Source organism: Alligator mississippiensis, chromosome 4, assembly GCF_030867095.1.
Source record: "Alligator mississippiensis isolate rAllMis1 chromosome 4, rAllMis1, whole genome shotgun sequence".
Classification (NCBI taxonomy): domain Eukaryota; kingdom Metazoa; phylum Chordata; order Crocodylia; family Alligatoridae; genus Alligator; species Alligator mississippiensis.
In genome coordinates, this window is record NC_081827.1 from 210,467,632 (window position 1) to 210,485,392 (window position 17,761).

Genomic DNA, 17,761 nt, shown 5'->3' on the forward strand with positions numbered 1-17,761 from the left:
CATAGTAAAACATGTAAAAATTAAGAATCTGAATAATAGCTTGTTGACTGTAGAATGTGCCTGGATAGATCCTATCCTTCAGGTTAGCAGGAAATGCTAAATTTAATGTAAAGGCCATATTTAATTGCAAATCATCATGTTTTACCGACCAGTGAAAATGAACCTTTCTTTAGGAAAATAAAAAGTGCAAATGCAAAACAAGATTAAAATCGATGATTTAAATCAAGGCTTCTTGCTTGCTGATTTAAGTCATGATTAAAATTGGTGGTTCAGATCGCTTTCATTTAAATCAACCCTTTCTGTCACTTTTTCCCTGCCACATTTCTCAGGATATGAACTTCATTCCTACTTTGTTTAACCCTGGTAAACAACTGTATTCTCTTGCACACATACTTGCTTCTAAATGTTTAAAAAATAGACTGCAACCACTGTCACATTCTATACAATATAGATTATCTTGGTTTCTATTCATATCTTCTGAATTTAGTAATCCTTTCCAAACTTAAATTTTAAACCAATCCTGTATGTTACTTCTCTGGAGAGAGACCTTACGCTTTCACAGTCTTGCTTAGTTGCTTCTCCCAATCTTGCCTAATCTTTTATTTAAAGTCTATCTGTAATATAGTTGAGTGATGATGTTGTAGGGTACTCAAATGGTGGTGTGTTTTTTGGGTTTTTTTCATTTGTAGCAACAACAGTACATGTTTATGGGTAACTAGTGAACTGCCCATCAAGAATGACATGGAGGGGGAGGGGGCCACTGCCACCTCCAGCACTGCTGGCCTAGCCCTCTCCCCTGCCCACTGGCCCTGTTCCTCAGAGGTGGCGGAGTGCCACCATGCTGGCAGGGAAAGGAACAGGGGGGCAAGGCCAGCGCTGCTGGCCTTGTGCCCCTGTTCCTTCCTCTCCATCATGGTGGCACTCCGCACTCTGGTTGTTTCACTAACCAATCAGAGGGCTCCAAGAGTTTTATGGACAGACAGACAGACTAAACCCTTTTATCGTATAAGAATATTTAAATAAAAGTATTTCTGTTTTGAAACTAAATACTATGGCTAATAGGTAATTTGAAATAACACGTTAAATTAAGCAGCAAGCAGGTAGAAGAATAAACTTAAAAAGTATAATGGATTGCAGAGAGATTTGGGGCAGTACTTTCCAAAAATGCATTTTTTGAACAGGTTGATATTAAAATAAGTCTTAATAGCTTTACTATTGACTTTAGTGGTGAAGAGAGTGGCTCTTTTTAAGCCTTCTAGAATAAGACTTTTTTTTTTCCTCCAAGCTTTAAAGCAGTTTTGCATATGCAGTGTTTTGGTTTAAAAAAAACATCCCTGAACAGTACTGCATAAGTGTGTAGGTAACTTAGATGGATAAAGGGTTGTCGTACTGGTTGCCATTTAAGAGAATCCTGTTTTTAAAGCAACTTTGGCTGTCAGTTCTATGTAGCTCTGGCTAACTAATGTATCTAATTCAAACCCTTCTACTTGGACATTGTTTTATTTAACTGCATGTCAGCTTGGTCTTGGGCCAAGTATAAATCAATCTATGTGACATTTGTATTGTGGCTTTAAAAGAGAGTAATCTGTCAGAAAGAAAGAGACCTTTAAGAAGTACCCATGATTTGGGCTGTCTCTTACATCTGACAAGAGAAATCAAAATTAATTTCTGCTAGTATATTTATGTGCTTTAGTAACTTATTCAGTATTTTAAAAACTGGACATCTTCAATAGATTCGTCCTTATCCTTAGTCTAAGGTTTTTTGCTTTTGGGAGGAGGGCTCTCTTTAATTAGCAAGGGTATCTGACTCAGCATGTCCAAACATTCTTAAGTCTTTTTCATTTTTATATCTCATAAGTAATTCACATGCAGAAGCTTTCTGTATCTAGTCTCTTAATCTTCCCAGTCTTAATTCACATACTGCAAGATGGATTATAAGTATGGTTAATTTAGGCTTAATAAATGCTGTTAAAATGCAATCAGATGCACCGTGAGGCAGTTTAGCGCATGTTAAGCTCCCTCCTGGCATTGCAAAGTTGTTTTCTTTCAGGTGAGGGTTATCTCTTACCACTTACTAACTTTTTAATAAGTCGCAACATTCCAGCAGCTTGCCACTGTTGCAAGCGAATGTGTAACGAGGCCCTAAACACCAGTTTTATGTAGTCATTAGTGCCATGTAGCAGTTTTTTTCTTTTTTTGGAAGCTTTTCTGTTGGGCACTGATGGAAATTTAACCACAGGTTCCAGTTCCTATGAATTAGTCTTTTCGTGCTTCTCTTAAATGCTTTAAAACACTTGTTACATGAAACAGTCTTTCTAAATTATCACTTAATCTCTAGTACTACCTGAACATCTGTTTTTCTTCATTAGAAGAGTGAAAGAAATGCACTTCTTTTTTCTGTGTAGAAGCTAACCAATATCCTACATTGAAATAGCTGTGAGGGTAACCGTGAGTCTGCAAATCCAGTTAAGCAAATGGATGTTTCTTCTATTGGTAAAATATAATTATTTTAAAATATAGATATCAGTAGAAATAAAATTATTCCATTTGTTAACTTGAATAGTTTATTAGCTTGTGAAATAAAAATACTATTTACTACTGTACATGAGAGCAACCTCAGGTTATCTGTTCCCAATCCTCTTCAAATTTAAAAGGGAGATTCCCTCTTGTAACCTACTTCAAACAGAAGGTTGTATAAGTAGCTGAGCCTGCCATTGTCACCTGGAAATGACTGGAGTCTTCCAGACAGATCTGAGGATCTGGAGACTTCCTCATATCTTAACTCTAAGAGGCCTTTCAAATTCAGTAGGTATTGACTTCTGGGATGGTGTGGAGAGTGAGAGCTTCTTGATATGTAGGGCTTAAGATCAGGCAGTATTTAATATCATAAAAGGAATGCACTGAAATGTACTATAAAATGAGAAGCAAGTGTAAAGCCAAGGTCTCAGTGGAATCTATTCAGTCTGAGATATTGCTTCATTCTGGATGTCTTCCAGCAGAAGCCTTTATACAAGTGATGGAACTGCAGTAATCTTTTAATACTTGGATGGATGGCTGTTGTCTGGGTCCAAGTTCAAGAAAGAATATTGTAACACCTAACACCATGTACATAAATATGTGTGTACATGTGCCTTTGACTTGTGCAGTTTCAGAAGAGGTTGTAAAGGATCTTTAGGTCTCTAACATCTACCGTATTTACTCGGATCCAAGATGAAGTGTCCCCCCTCCTCCCCCCCACCTGCAACATGGGGAAGAATGCCACTCATCTTGGATCTGAGTACACAGTACTGGGGGGGAAGAGTGGGGAGGCAGCTAGCTAGCTGCATCTATGAATCTGTGTCTCTGGTTCAGGCCCTGAACCTGGGTTGGGGACCATGTCAGAGCTTTAGCATCCACCTCTTGTGCCACAGGTGCTTCTCTGTGCCTCCCTTGGGTAAATATGGTATTTCATGGTGCGTGGTAGGTACACAAGCCTACTACAAAAAGAACAAGTGCAGCCCCAACAAATGTCAACTTTGCTTGGCTGTATATGTTATAGATCCAGATGTATTTATAAAGTCTTTCTCTACAAAAGTAAGCATATATATGTAGCTTTTTGGGGATCTTTATATAACAAATATTGAAAAACATACTCCAGCCAAAACCTACTAATGAAAGTGTCATGTGGGTGCATGTAGGGATTTCGCTATGATCCAAAAAAGATTTACTTGTGTAACTCAGGCTTCTGGTTTCAGGGCTTGTTTAAAAAAAAAAAATCAGTACATTTGAAAGATGGAATCAATTCTCATTTATGGTTTGTTTTTTTTTATTATTGTCATAATCTTTGCTTAAAAATAAATCTGTTTATACTTGTCTTCAGATATTTAAATAAGTATAAGCTGAACCTGTGGTTCATAGGAATTCAGCATAAGCTTAAAAAAAAGTTTTTTGGCGGGGGAGGAGAGTATGAAATCTACTTGAAAAGTTTGAAGAACAGTCTAGGTAACTTTTTTTTCTTATTTTCAAGAGATGGGAAGTAGGAATCTAAATGAAACTGACTGGAATTTAAGAGTTATTTGAAAAATGTTCCAGATTAATCTGTAATAATCAGTTGAGTTTTCTGAGTCTGTCTAGTATGTTATTTAGTTTTAAACATGCAACATTTTGATAAGAGAGAAATTTATGTTTTCAGAACATTTAAGATTTTTGCATGTTATGTGCTAGCTTTTATGTTTGTTGAAAATCCTGTTACAGTCCAGTGCAGCTCCTGGGCGCACAAATCATGAAGAAAAAGCTTAACAACTAGTAAATAAGCCAGAATTTCCCCCACTTTTTGATACCTGGACACAGTTTTTTTTTTTTTTTAGTTCTGGATTAAAATTGATAGTACACTTCACTTTCTTGCATCCAAAAATGGTGGGGGAGGGGGAGAATGTGTATGCATGTGTGAATTCCCCCCCCCCCCCCCAAATTTTTAACATATTCTGTTCCCCTGCCATAGGAAATTATACTAGTGCTTTAGATGTACTGTTAAAGAACACCAAATGCTTTTCTTTTTAAGCAAAAGTTTAGTCTCTATACCAGTGGACCTTTTAACCTCAAGGCACCCCTCCATAATTCTTCTGAATTTCATGGCACCCCAGTTGAAAATCCATTGAGGTGGATCTAAATTTGAAAAAGATTTGAGAAAATGTGGCCTTGAGACTAAAAAAGTTGAGAATTGCTGATCTAGCTGATTCTGTGGGGGTAGGACCTTCCCTTGCTATACTGTGCTCTTCCATTGGCTTCCCTTCCTCCCAATCCCTGGTTTGTACCTCAGGAGGCAAAGGCAGCTACAGGGTCTTGCACACTGGTGACCACTCCTACAGCTTATCTTGTCAGCATGAGCAGAGCAGAGATGAGCCGGGGGCTGCAAAGCATAGCTCCACTTGTTACACCCATTTGCAGCAGAGGCACACTGCTGAGAGTGTGGTGGCAGGCTGGCACAGGGGCTGCCCAGGGTTAGGGAAGGGTAGGGGTAGGCAACAATAGTGGTGGTAGTCCCTGGCAGAGGGTAGCTGGGGAATGCACAGGATGCTGGATGTGAGAGCAGGGCATTTACCTCTTCACACAGGGGGATCTTGTGGAACACTTACTTGTATGTGTTGCAGAACAAACTTTGGAAATCACTGAAATAAACAATCTATCATTTGCCTCTTTCTAAGATACTAAAAATGTGAAAATGGTAGGAGTCTGAAAATATCAAGCCATATAAGCACTTAATTTAAATGTGTATCATTATGGTGTTGTATCATTGTATATAGCAAAAAAGTGCATCAAATATAATGTAAAGGCTCTATGTAGTTGTAAATCTACAAGTTCTAAGGGTAATATTAACCGATGAGAGCGCATCTTTCTCTAGAAAATAAGTACAAATGGAAAAGTTGATTAAAATAGGTTATTTAAATCAAGGCTTTTTCCTTGGTGATTTAAATCATGCTATAAATCAGCAATTTAAATCAATCCACCAGCATACTTAGGAGGGAGATGCCTGAAGTCAGCATGTAGCTACCTAGAACTAGGCAATAGGAAACGCACAGGATGGGTCATATATTAAATCCAGCCCCTTCCCCAGGCTACAAGGAGGCATTTTTAATCACTTTGACCTGTCTCCTGAATGTAAGTTCTTGCACCTTCCTTTCTGTCATAACCAAAACTGAGAAGTGTCCCTGACACAATGGAATCTGCCTAGCAACTGTTGTTACTTCTAGGTTGGTACGTTCCGTCTCTTCACTTAGTAGTTTATTACAGTCCTGGCATAGTGGAACATCCCATTTGGTTTGCATGCCTGTGCCATGGTGGAAAATTCCATAGATCTGGTTTGATACATATGGCACAGGGGGAAAGTAGGTCACAGCAAAAAAGTAGGTTACAAGGGGAAAATTCCGCTATGCCTGAACCCAGTAACCAAATGCTACAGTAATGGAAAGTTACAGCTTTAGAAAAAGTTCCCACCAACTTCATGCAAATACGTACACCACAATTATTCATATTAGCAACTAGCGATTGGCTTTTTAGTCATATAAAAGGTTAAATCAGTTTCTGCCCATGGTGGAATACGCGGAGAGCTGAGAGAACTTAGAGAACTTGCAGAACTCCTCATATCTCTCCAGCTTAGCACGTTGGGAGAGCTCCGCATATCTTTCCAGCTTGGAGAACACTGTCTCCATGTCGGAGAACTCCGCATACCTCGGAGTAGGGGAATTAACCCGGCGCACTCTGAACGTATCTCAGAGTGAACCTGGACTGATTACACCTTGGAGGAGGAGAACTCAGAGAGCAAATTCGGAGGGCTCGAACTCCGTACATATCTCTGAGGAAACCTGGTGGACTGATCACCTACCAGTGGCTCCCTGTCACCGACCTCCCGACGTACCCCATACCCTGCTAGCTAGCTCATTCGTCTTTGCAACTGTAATTCAAGTTCAAGTCGGTATTCAGCCTACCTGTATTGTATCATCTACAGTGTAAGTAAAGCAATCTTTGTTTAACCAATACGCTTCGGTGCCTAGTTCCTCTCCGTCTGTCAAAAAGTACCCATCTACCGTTTCGGGCTACTGGCCGTAGCCCTGGCCTACCACCTTGGCTGCCACACTTTCAAAAGCTTAGGTGAGGAATAGGTAGTCAGAACTTGTAGTAGAGATGATATCTCTTATCAGACCAACAAAATCTTTACAAAAAAAAATTCTTTTAACCGCAAGCTTTCGGGCACACGTACCCTTCATCAGGCATTGGAGAAAGATTGTAAAAGTTCTCGTGGGTAGAAATGAAAGTTGATATTTCACAGGATTTGTCCCAGGTGGATGCAAGTGGAGGCCCTGGAGCACCCTCCTGCAGTGGTACCCGAGGCAGGGCTGACCTGCCTGGAGGAAAAAAGAGAAAAGGCCTGAAGGCAGGGCATGCTTATCTTTTTTAGGAAAAATGGAGTTGGATGAGCCATGCTGAGATGAACTGCCTGTGTGGTTTGTCAGCCACTTTTTATTGCCAGCAGAGAACAGCGCTGGTGGATGACGGCATCAAAAATTGGGCAGGCAAATGGAGAAGAGAGCAGCACCACCAGAGCCAGAAAGCAACGCTGCTCCCTGTACCGCACACAGGCTGTGTTGGCAGCTCGGTAAGGATCCAGACAGGGACCCAACGGGGGGGGTCCAGGATTTATTGAAGGAGGCATCACGGCATCACACTGGCCCAGCAGGGTGGTCAGGCCAAGGAGGACTGAGTCGAGGGACCTTGAAGCTGCAGATGCTGGACCTGTGAGTGGGGCAGGCTAAGGCTCCGTGCCCCAGCTATTTCTTTTCTTTTCTTTTCTTTTCTTTTCTTGTTTTGAGTTTTTGCAGGGCCCCAAACCAGGGAGAGGGGTCACGAGTGACCTCTTTGGATCAGGGAGAGCCAGGACAGCGCAGCAGACAGCTGTGCTTTAAAGGAAGACCCAGCATGTTGACAAGGATGGCCCCATGTCCCGTGTGGAAGGATGCTAGGAGATGAGCAGGGGGAAGAGAGGACAGACAATGACATCAGAGGGCGAGCCAGCGATCCATCATTTGGCCATCTTGAGGGCTGGCACATGGCTGGGGTGTAGGGGAGGTGAATGCCCGCTAAGGGTAGCGCCCAGTCCGCAAGAAGCCACGAGAAGGAGCCCCACCACTGAAGAGAGAGATCAAGTCATGGCAGGCGAGTATTGGGGCCTCCCTCAGGGGAACGTGACCAAATGTCTAGGCTGCAGGAACACACCCTGTGACTGGCACCAGGTGTGTGCTCCAAAAGTGCAAGAAGGTGCCTACAAGAGGCCAGGTGGGTGCAGGATTTCACAGAGTAGTCAATAGATGGAAAACGTCTCTGGGCAGTTAGTTCATAGCTGGTATGGAGCCTCTCATCTCCTGTGAGGATCTGTGATTATGCCAATTACCTTGAAACAAAGACTGGAGCGCAGGATCTCAGGTTTCAGGTGGTCACAGTTGCTTCCTGCTTGGGAAAATATGAAGATTTTATTTTAAAAATTGGTTAAAATTCGATATCTTCCATGTGTTGGGTATCTAGGTTGTGATCAGGTAGGTGAGGAATATTTTTTTTTTTATTTTATTTTATTTATTTATTTTTTTAAAGTAGAGGAGGTGGGTCAAACCCCTTTTTCTATTATAGGTTAATGCAGGTATTGACAAACTCTTATGAACACAGGCCATTGATCCAAGCTTGTCAACCCCTGTTTTAGTAGCTAGAATGTTTCTCCCGGGATGTGAAAGATCCAGTTACAATTCTGTCATCTGCTTGAAGAGGCTTCAAACCCACATATCTCTTCTGGGAGATTCTCCAAATCACTATGCCAAAGACTTTTAGATTTTTTAGGATGAGGACACTTTCCCTGTGGAGATTTGTTCAGTGTTTAAAGGAAGCTACATTCATAGGGACAGAAAGATGGCATGTCAGTTTTATCTGGAACCAGTCTATAGAGCAGAGACGGGGATCGAGGCCTTCTGTTTCTTGATGAGGTACCTAAGAGCTAAGCTGTAGAAAATTTGTCTGTATGGTCTGTGATGGGTCCTGGGGCTGAGTCTGCTGATGCTGTCCAGACCTAGATGTCTGCCTATGAGACCTGTTCTGGTTTTGTGCCCACTCTGAAGTGGGACAAAGAACAGATGCTGGGGATGAGCCCAGATCAGCCTCACAGGGGGACTGCTGGCTCTGGAAAATATCAGTAGACTTGATTGGGTAGATCATGATCAGCCCTGTCCTCCCAGAGGCATGTACTTGGCATAGTATATAAAAGGCTGGAATCATGCTTACTTTTATGCATGATCTCTCTCACGGCTCCAAGAACTTTGCATTCTTCATTAAAGTTTGGCACAAATCTAGCATGTGAATTGTTGACAACTTTAGAATTTACCCCTCCTCCCTAGTTTCTTGCATTTTAGAAGGCTTTGATTTAAAATACTTTCTGCTTAAAATGGGGGAATTGGTAATATACCTTTAACTGGAAAAAAATGGAAGATGCTACTCATATAGCATAACTGAGAAGATATTTCATGAATCTAAGAAACTATACCACCATATTTACTTGAAACTAAGATCATCCTGAATTTAAGATGACCCCAAAATAATTGGATTCCACGCATGTAAACACTATGTATAAATTAGTTATAATTTTCCATGTATCAAATCTAATTATTGGGAGATCATCTTTAATTCATGCTCCCAACTACTATAGGGGGCATGTCCTTCTTCCTCTCCCCCACATCCCATTACCCTTGTTCCACACTGGCAGGCTCTGTGTCTGTTCTAGCCTGGGGTATGGAGCATGGGCCCAGCCCAGCCTCTATAGTAGTCACACTGGTTGTGTGCCACTGCTGTGGGGCTGGGCTGGGTCCATGCTTAGTGCCTCAGGCTGCAGTGTGGCTGGAGCCTGCTTGTGTGGAGTAAGAGTGGAGGGGGCAGGTAAGGGAGCAGAGGCTGCCTTGGGAAAGAGCTGAGGTAGAGGGGGAGAGAGGGTGCCAAAGGGGAGATGGCAGGGTGCAGAATGTTGTGGGGTAGGGGGCAGGCAGCAGGAGGCAGGGTTACAACCTGATCCTTGGGGGCTTGGAGCCTGAACCATAGCTGCTGCCTGTCCCTTCCCCTTCCCTTCTCCCCACTCCCCCTTCTCCTTCACGCTTGTATTTGATTCTAAGACTATGGGTTTCTTTCATGTTTTAAATGGTGAGGACCTTGTCTTTTAAAATTGAGCAAATATGTTAATATAAGAATTAAAATACTTTTAAGCATGTAAGTAATATTTTTTTTTCAGAAATAGTGTGATTAAAGTAAACATGAGCAAAGGGAGGCTGTATATCCAATATTAACACTGGCATTCTAGACTTGCATGCTCAACTGTGTTGTTTATTATTGCACTAACATTATTTTGATGTAAACTCTGATTATCTAAAAGTATTAGATGGTGCTTTTTGTTCCTAAGAAGACCACATTTAGGCTTAGTGATGTAACAGCACATGTTGAACAAAAGACTTGTTGTGATCTGGAAACTGAGAGAACTTTACCTAAAGTAAAATTCTACACTTCTAGCAGTTGAGATGAGTGTATTTGCTCTTGCATTAAAATGTATGTGCTGTGCAATAAAGAATCTCTTTTTTTTTTCTCTTTCATGAAACTTTAGAGTCAGTGGCACCCAACCATATTGTAGTAAATCTCATAAGTCTGCATTGTTGTAAATCCCTTAACTCTGCAGTCTTGGCTTCCTTCCCCCATATTGTGGTAAATCTTAGTAATGCTGGTATGGTGGTTTTTTTGTTTTGTTTTGGTTGTTTGTTTGTTTTTTTATTACTCAGTTTTAATCTCGCCCTTTGTACTGTAAAAAGGGCAAGTGACCTTGAGAATGCTTTCTGCCACAGTAATATAAACTAATTTTTGTTTAGTGCCAACTGTGTGTTTCAAGGTCTAAAAATGAAGATTGAAGAACCTGCTGTAGATGATGATGCTTGCTATCCTTAAAAGACCCTTTATTGTCTCAGCTGTGAAGTAATTAACATATTTGAGAGGCCTGGTGTTTTATTTGACAGATAATGAAGATAAATCTGTTTCTAGTAATAGAATGGGTTAGCTGCATATCGATTTAGACCTCTGTATCCATACTTGTGATGCTCTGTTTGCAAGGAATGTGTGAAATTTTAAGTTAAGCTACCTTGGAAGTTAATGAGCTGACGAGATTGTAGTGATTTGGTAGTAAGTATAAAATTGATTGCTGAGAAGCAAGATTTTCTTCTTTAAAAAAAAACAAAACCCCCAACATCAAAAAAACCAAAGCTTGATCTAGGTTTTGATTGGGAGGAGTTTAAAGAGTATTTCTTAAATATTTTTCTAATGGGTCATAATTGTAGGACTATTTATGTCTAAAGTCTAGTTCTGGCACTGTCATTGTTGCATTGAGATGGGAGTATTAGTTTTGCAAGCTTATGCAAAAGTGTACAGAATTCTTTTCTCAATTGAACACAAAAATCAGAGTGGTTATTCTTTAGAATTTGTATTTGTGACGTATAAGCAAAAAAGAACCAATCTTAAATTTTTATTTATTTATTTTTATTTCCAGGATAGCTTTGTGGGCTGGTAGCTTAAAAAATGAGCAGAGAGAACTTTAATGGAGTTGGTGGGAGATGATGAATATGAAGCTTCATGGAGTGGCTCATTTTTAGAGACTAAATGAACTCTGAAAAAACAAGTACACTTTTTTTCATACCTGCTTTAGATGCACTCCATGAAGTTTGGTCAGTTTTCTTTGTCTAGCTGTTGCAATGTTTGGGTTCCGGGGGCAGCCATGATGCCCCCTGGTGGCCACCCAACCCATGTCTTGCTCTGACTTTGGGGGTACCCATCCTTTTTTGTCTGCCACGGCTTGATGTAATTGTTGAATGCTAGAAAGAGAGGCTGCCTAAGGGTCTTAGAGTGAATCCTCAGTTTCCTGACCACCAGTAGATTCCCACCTAGACCCTACTGGTCTTAATTCTACTTTGTGCCTGGTGGGCCCTCTTGGTCCACTCTTGCCCCTCAGAATACTTGCAGTCTTAAGAGCTATTCATGGCTTTTGAACCTCCCTTCCTACATCTGTGCCCATGTCTCACAGGTGTTATTGTACAATCGCTCTCTTTTTGGGGCCTCTATCTTCTTGGCCTCTGCCCCTTTTTCTCTAGCTGGGTCACCTAGCCTGAGTCCACTGTACTGGACCTGGCTTCTGGGCACCAGCTCTTATCTGGATTACTTTAGTCCTGGGCCCTCTAGCCCCATCTCAGCCCTGCTTTGGGTGCCGAGCCTACTTTGGTTCTCTGAGCCCCTGGTCCTATTCTCTCCTGGCTCCCTGGCCTGATCTGGTTTGAATTGCACTCAGCTGCAGTCCTTCCCTAGGCTGCGGCCCTATAAACCTCAAGGCTGACTAACGAGAATAAGCCTCTCTGGCTATAACACCAACTAACCCACTCTGGGTTTGAACATAAACAGTGGCTACCTCTCTGTACAACAAGGCTTCCTGTTATCCTGGGTCGCATTCCTTTCCAAGGCAACAGCTCTCTGTTTGCCTCCCTCAGGGTGACACCGGTGCCAGCTACAAGCTGTCCTGGCTTCTCCTGCTCTGAAGCCTCCAGGGTCAGACTATGTGGGCTCAGGCTCTGAGGTTATATACACAATAAGCCCTGCCCCCTTCCAGTCAGGTGACTCTGCAGCCATCACAGACCTGCCTGCTTGTCTTTGCAGATGCTTAACTACTGTTTGCAGCTCTTAGCCCCTGAGTAGCCTGATTGTCTGTCCCTTGTGTTTTGTTATTGCTGGGTTTTGGCTGCATCTCGGATAGAAAGTAGCTAGTTTTTTAGCTGCTAACCTGCTGCAGTTTAAATAACAGGAACCTTCTGGCTCCCTGTAACACAGGGTAGGGGGTCAGACTTGATGATCTACAAGGTCCCTTCCGACCCTACTTCTATGAATCTATGAAACACAAGCATTACACATTTTTAGTCACCCTACCTTCCGTGCCAGCCTAACAAAATAAAAAATAAGAACCAGTGATTCCACGTTGAAGGAACCCATACAGTTTTTATCTGTACTTTGTTTTTTCTGGATGTTACCTTTCTTTGCTTCTTGGGTTATTTTTTAAATTGTAAGCTCTTTGGGGGGAGATTCAAATAATTATTTTGAAGTCTCTATACCATCATGTCAGACTTGGTGATGTTTTTGAACTTTTACATTTTATAGGATAAAGGATTCCTTTATTCTTGAAACAACAGCATGGGGAAAAAAATGTAGATTTTTATTTTGCTGTATCATATAAATCTGCTGAAATAATGCTGATTAGATCTATTTAAAGGCCCTTTGTATCTGGCAGATCTATAACAGGGCTTTTGTTGTTTAAAAACACTAGCACTGGAGTTAGCTGAGCTATAACCCCACTTCCTCACTTCTGCTTGAGTCTTAAAGTAGCCAAGACTACATATGGTCTAGCCCAGGGGTTTTCAACCTTTTTTAATAAATGTACCTGCTGTGGTCCCCTTTTTAGTAAGTGCACCCCTGGGGGTGATGGTGCGTGGCCAGATGCCAAGGGGGGGCATGGCAAGCAGTGGCAGTGCAGTATCTGTGCAGCCCTGCTCTCGCCCAACCCCGGCCCTGCTCCTGGAAGGCGGGGTGCGGGATGGCAGCACTCCATCCCCATGTACCGTATGGGACCTTTCAGAGTATCCGCAGGGGTACGCATAGTGGTCTAACCTTTGACTAGACCATATGCCAAAATGAAGGAAAGCAGAAAACTGTCTCAGTAAGGGTGGTCTGTAAAAACTTGAATGGATATATTAAGGATGAAGAAAAATAATTCCCATAAGAATTCAGAAGACCAAGGAGAGTTGCTTAGTAAAAGATTAAATATATCTTTTCAGATTGTTTGGAAAAGAGGATAAAGTTTAAATAACAAAATCCTAGAAATTAGATCAGAAACTCTCAAGGTTAATAACATAGGTGTTAAAGAGACTTGAACACAAACTGGGGGCAAGATTTGTAATCAAATTGATTACTAAAATAAGAGGGAAGACCATTGATACTCTTACTAATAATAGGCAAATTGTAGATCTCTGAAAATCTGTAAATCCAAAAAGTATGGGGGAGGGGGGGCATCTAAATCAAAAAATGGGGGGGCACAAACATGACATAATTTAAATGAAGTTTCCAAGAAATAGCACATACTTGAAGTATGAAAAATTTACTTGGGTCCTGTATTTTTGAGACCCAATTCTAAAGAAGCATTTGGTGGGGCCTGATCAAAAACTTTTGATATCAGTGAGGTTCTTTTTCATTGATTTTGTTAGACTTTGGGGTCTTTGGGGACTAAGAGGACAGTGAATTCTACCACTTTTGTGGTACAGTTTAATTAGCTAGTTGGGAGTATGTATATTTTAAGTTTTAAAAGACGTGCATAACTCTGTCCTGGTTGGGTCTGGAGAAATGAAGAGAACATTCTAATATAAATATCTCCTTTATTCTGGAAGTATATCATCCATGACAGTAGCAATTATTTCAGGTAAGATAGTGAACTAACTTACAATAAGGCAAAATGTAGCTAGCAGCTCATTAAATATCTTCCATAAATATTTGTTTATACCTCAGATTTTAAAGAAATGTTATCTATAGTGCAGTAAATATAACTTGGTATATTATAATGGAAAGAAATTAGAATGTGTTATGAAGTAATACAATTGGGGAAAGTAGCAGTTAGGACTTAAATGTTAAAAGTGTAAATAAAATATTTTTAGGAAAAAAGGAACAAAGAAGAAGAGAGGGGGATTAGCAAAAAAAAAAAAAAATTTGATAAAATTATACCTAGGGGTGCACTGATAGGGGTTTTTGGGGCCAATACCCATAGCTTAATTTTAAGGAGGCATATTGGCTGATACTGATCTGATTTTTGAAACCAGCCTGGCAGCTTAGAGAGCTCTGTGTAGCTGGTAAGTCTGGTGTGGTGGAAGGGGAGAGGGGAAGGAAAGGGTGTGTGGGGGGGACAGATCAAGGTCCCCATGGTGAGGGAGGAGTGGGGCTGGGGCGGGGTGGGTGTGGGATGGAGCCGTGGCTCATCCAGAGGGCTTGGGAGGGTGGGGGGGCGGCTTCTGCCTCTGTGCGCTGCTAGTCTGGGAGCCGCTGGTCTGGCAGCTCATTCGGTGGCTCCAGCTGCTGCTCCCCCAACTTGTCTGGGAGGGCATGAGGGGTGGGGGATTGACCCCAGATCTGTGCAGGGCTGGGGCTGCACCAAGCTCTTCCTGGCAGGGTTGGGCTTGGGGCAGGTGGCGGTGGTGCTGGGGTGGGAAGGCTACAGCACCCCCCCCCCATTTGCCATAGGCTCCCCCCCAGTCCCAGTGCCGTCATCTCCTGCCCTGAGCCCAGCCCCGCCTCGCCTCGCCAGGAAGAGCTTGGTGCAGCCCCGGCCCCCCTCAGATTGGAGGCACTTTCCTTCCTGGATGAGCAATGGAAGCAGCACTGGGAGCCATGGGATGAGCGCCAGATGAGCCACCAGACAAGTGGCTCCTGGATGAGCAGTGAGAACCATGCCCCCCCGGACGAGCTGCGGCTCTGTCTCGTGTCCACTCCACCCCGGCTGGGCAGCACTTGTCCCAGCCCCACTCCTCCCTCACCTCGGGGGGGGCCTTGATCTGCCCCTCTTCCCTTTCTGCCACACCAGACTCAATAACTGCACGCAGCTTTAATAACTTCAAGCTGCTGAGTTGTGCTCGTTGCCGCCTACATGCTGCGCTGCTGCTGTGCATGTGCATGGGCCATTTATTGGCCATATCAGGCTGTTTTTTTGTTTGGTTTTTTTTTGGTTTGGTTTTTTTGATGTAGACATTTTTCTTTATATCACTGCCGATCTGATTATCGGACTGGTGCATCTGTCAGTCTCTAATTATGCTATCTAATTCAGTAATAATAGTAAATAATAATATAAATAAATATTTAATATTTAATTATTTAATACAAAATAATAGTAAAATATCATTACTATTCTTACTTAAATACTGCTACTAGTCAGACTTACTGTTGTCAGTCTGTCTGTACTTACTGAACTGTCTGTAAGTACTTCAGTAGTTCATGTATAAATCTCTATTTGTCAGTTATAGAAAGCAAACACAAAGAGAACTTTCTTTACTTTTTTCATTATTCTTGCCTTGTCATATTTATTCTCTAGACTTCCTAAAAAGTTATTTTTTTTTTTTTAAATTAGAGTATATGGATGAAGGACTGAAATAAAAAAACTCAAAATGCTGTGGATGTTGCTGGGTGGATCTAGAAGATTAAAATCCATAAAATAAGATTTGGAGCTTTTACGTAAATACCAGCTTTTATGTAAATACCAAGTATTTTTGAAAAATAGAGAAGAACACTTAGTTATGGCAAACTTTATATTGGAAAAGAAATTGGATTTAGTAAAAGTAGAACATGAACGCGTACATCTTAACTTGGGGAAACCCAACCATGAACTGGAGGGTTCCTCAGAGAACCTCCAGAATCTTCTCTTCAACTCATTCATCTTGGAGAGGGAACTCAGTAATTCATTGTATTTGTAATCTGTATGGGTTTGTTTTTTTTAGATCCATTAAAGTTTTACCAACACGTTAATCATAGACCTTTTATCCTTTGAATCATGATTAAAGTATGTTTTTTAAAGACTTTTTTGTTCAGTTTAGGAAAGACCTTTTCATTTAAAAAAAAAAATATATATTGAATGATATTTAAGAGTAGCAAACACAACTGAAGACTCAAGCCATTGGTGACCAGGAAAAAAGCCATCTTTTATTCCAGATGCTCAGCAGGCCTTGGATAAAAAAGGGCCAGGGACATTCTCCTTCCAGAACAGATAAATGTGTCTTTGTCTTTATAGCACAGGTCAGATTTTGCAAGCTTGGGTGTTTAGGACTGTATGATGTCTGGCATCATACAGATAGTCTTCGTGTATGAAGATTCTGTATTTTCCTCTCCCCTCCTTAGCCTTGGACAAAGTCTAGAATGCTCTAGACTATGAAGGATTAATTTTTATAACATTGTATTCTTAAAGGATGTGAAAAGAAGAAAAGTTATTTGACCCATTTAAAAATCTTACTTTAACATTTTTTATTTAAAATATAAAAAGGAAACAGTCTACTTCTGTTGGTATTTGTATCTGATGTAGGAACAGAGAATTTTAACTTCTCAGGTTTGCAGCTTTTGGAAGACCTCGTGTTGTGGAAAGCATGCCTGATCAACCTTTAGTTGCAGGGGTAGAAGTACTGACTCTCTAACTAAAGTGATCTTTTGTCCTTGATTTTTTTTTAAATTGGGGAATCTAGATATTTAACAACTGGAAGTTCAGTATTAAAAACAAGTCCTTTGAGTTTTAAGTACAGGCAGTCCTTGGACTTACAATGCAATTGGTTCTTGAAAACCACATCTTAAGTCAACGTTATAACTTGGAACCAATTTTCTCATAAGAAACAATGTTATAAATGGGGGATTGGTTCCTGAACCAAGGCCCGATACCCTGTTTTCATAAAAAATACCCAGAATTTTGTACTCAATCAATTATAGATGAGCAACGTCCAGTAAATGCTGTGTTATCTGGCACTTTACCATCCGGAATGCTCTATTAACCAGCATCTGTCCCACGGTGGCATTTCTTGTTTTGCCGCTGCGAGCCGAGTCCCACTTCTGCCTTGTGGACCATGGCCCAGGGCAAAGCAGCCTGCACGGGGCTTCCCTTCCCGTCCCCCAGCACACTGACACCAGGAAGTGAAAGCCCTGGTGCATCAGATGCAGCAAGAGGAGCGGCAGCTGAGTAGGCAAGGACGCCTCCAGCCCACTGGGCTGGAGATGAGTATAACTCTCAGATAACTGGCACATTTGATTAACTGGCATCCCCTATTCCCCATGGATGCTGGATAACAGAGCTTTTACTGTAGCTACATTAATGTAGTTATATTGTAAATAGCAATCGTATTGATTTGGAAGGACTTCTTTGAGGTGACTTTGCTGGACTTTTTGAAGGGTTCTTGGCTGGAGTCTTCTCAGGAGTCTTGGCTGCAGGTTCTTCTGGAGTCTTGTCTGCTTTCTTAAAGAAAGTGTCCAGGGAAGTTGGGACAGATGTTCTCCAGGGAAATGGGCAACACAGTGAACTTGTTCGCTGCCGTGGCATTGCATCAGATCAAGCGTTGTAAAGTGGAAACTGATGTCAGAAAGTTGAAACAGGTTGTAAATTTATAAATGTTGC

At 41.5% G+C, this 17,761-nt stretch overlaps 1 protein-coding gene across 1 annotated transcript in view; it reads left to right on the forward strand.

Moving 5' to 3' along the window:
- Positions 1 to 17,761, forward strand: part of OLA1 (Obg like ATPase 1) — a 180,541-nt gene that overhangs the window by 13,427 nt on the left and 149,353 nt on the right. The window lies entirely within an intron of this gene.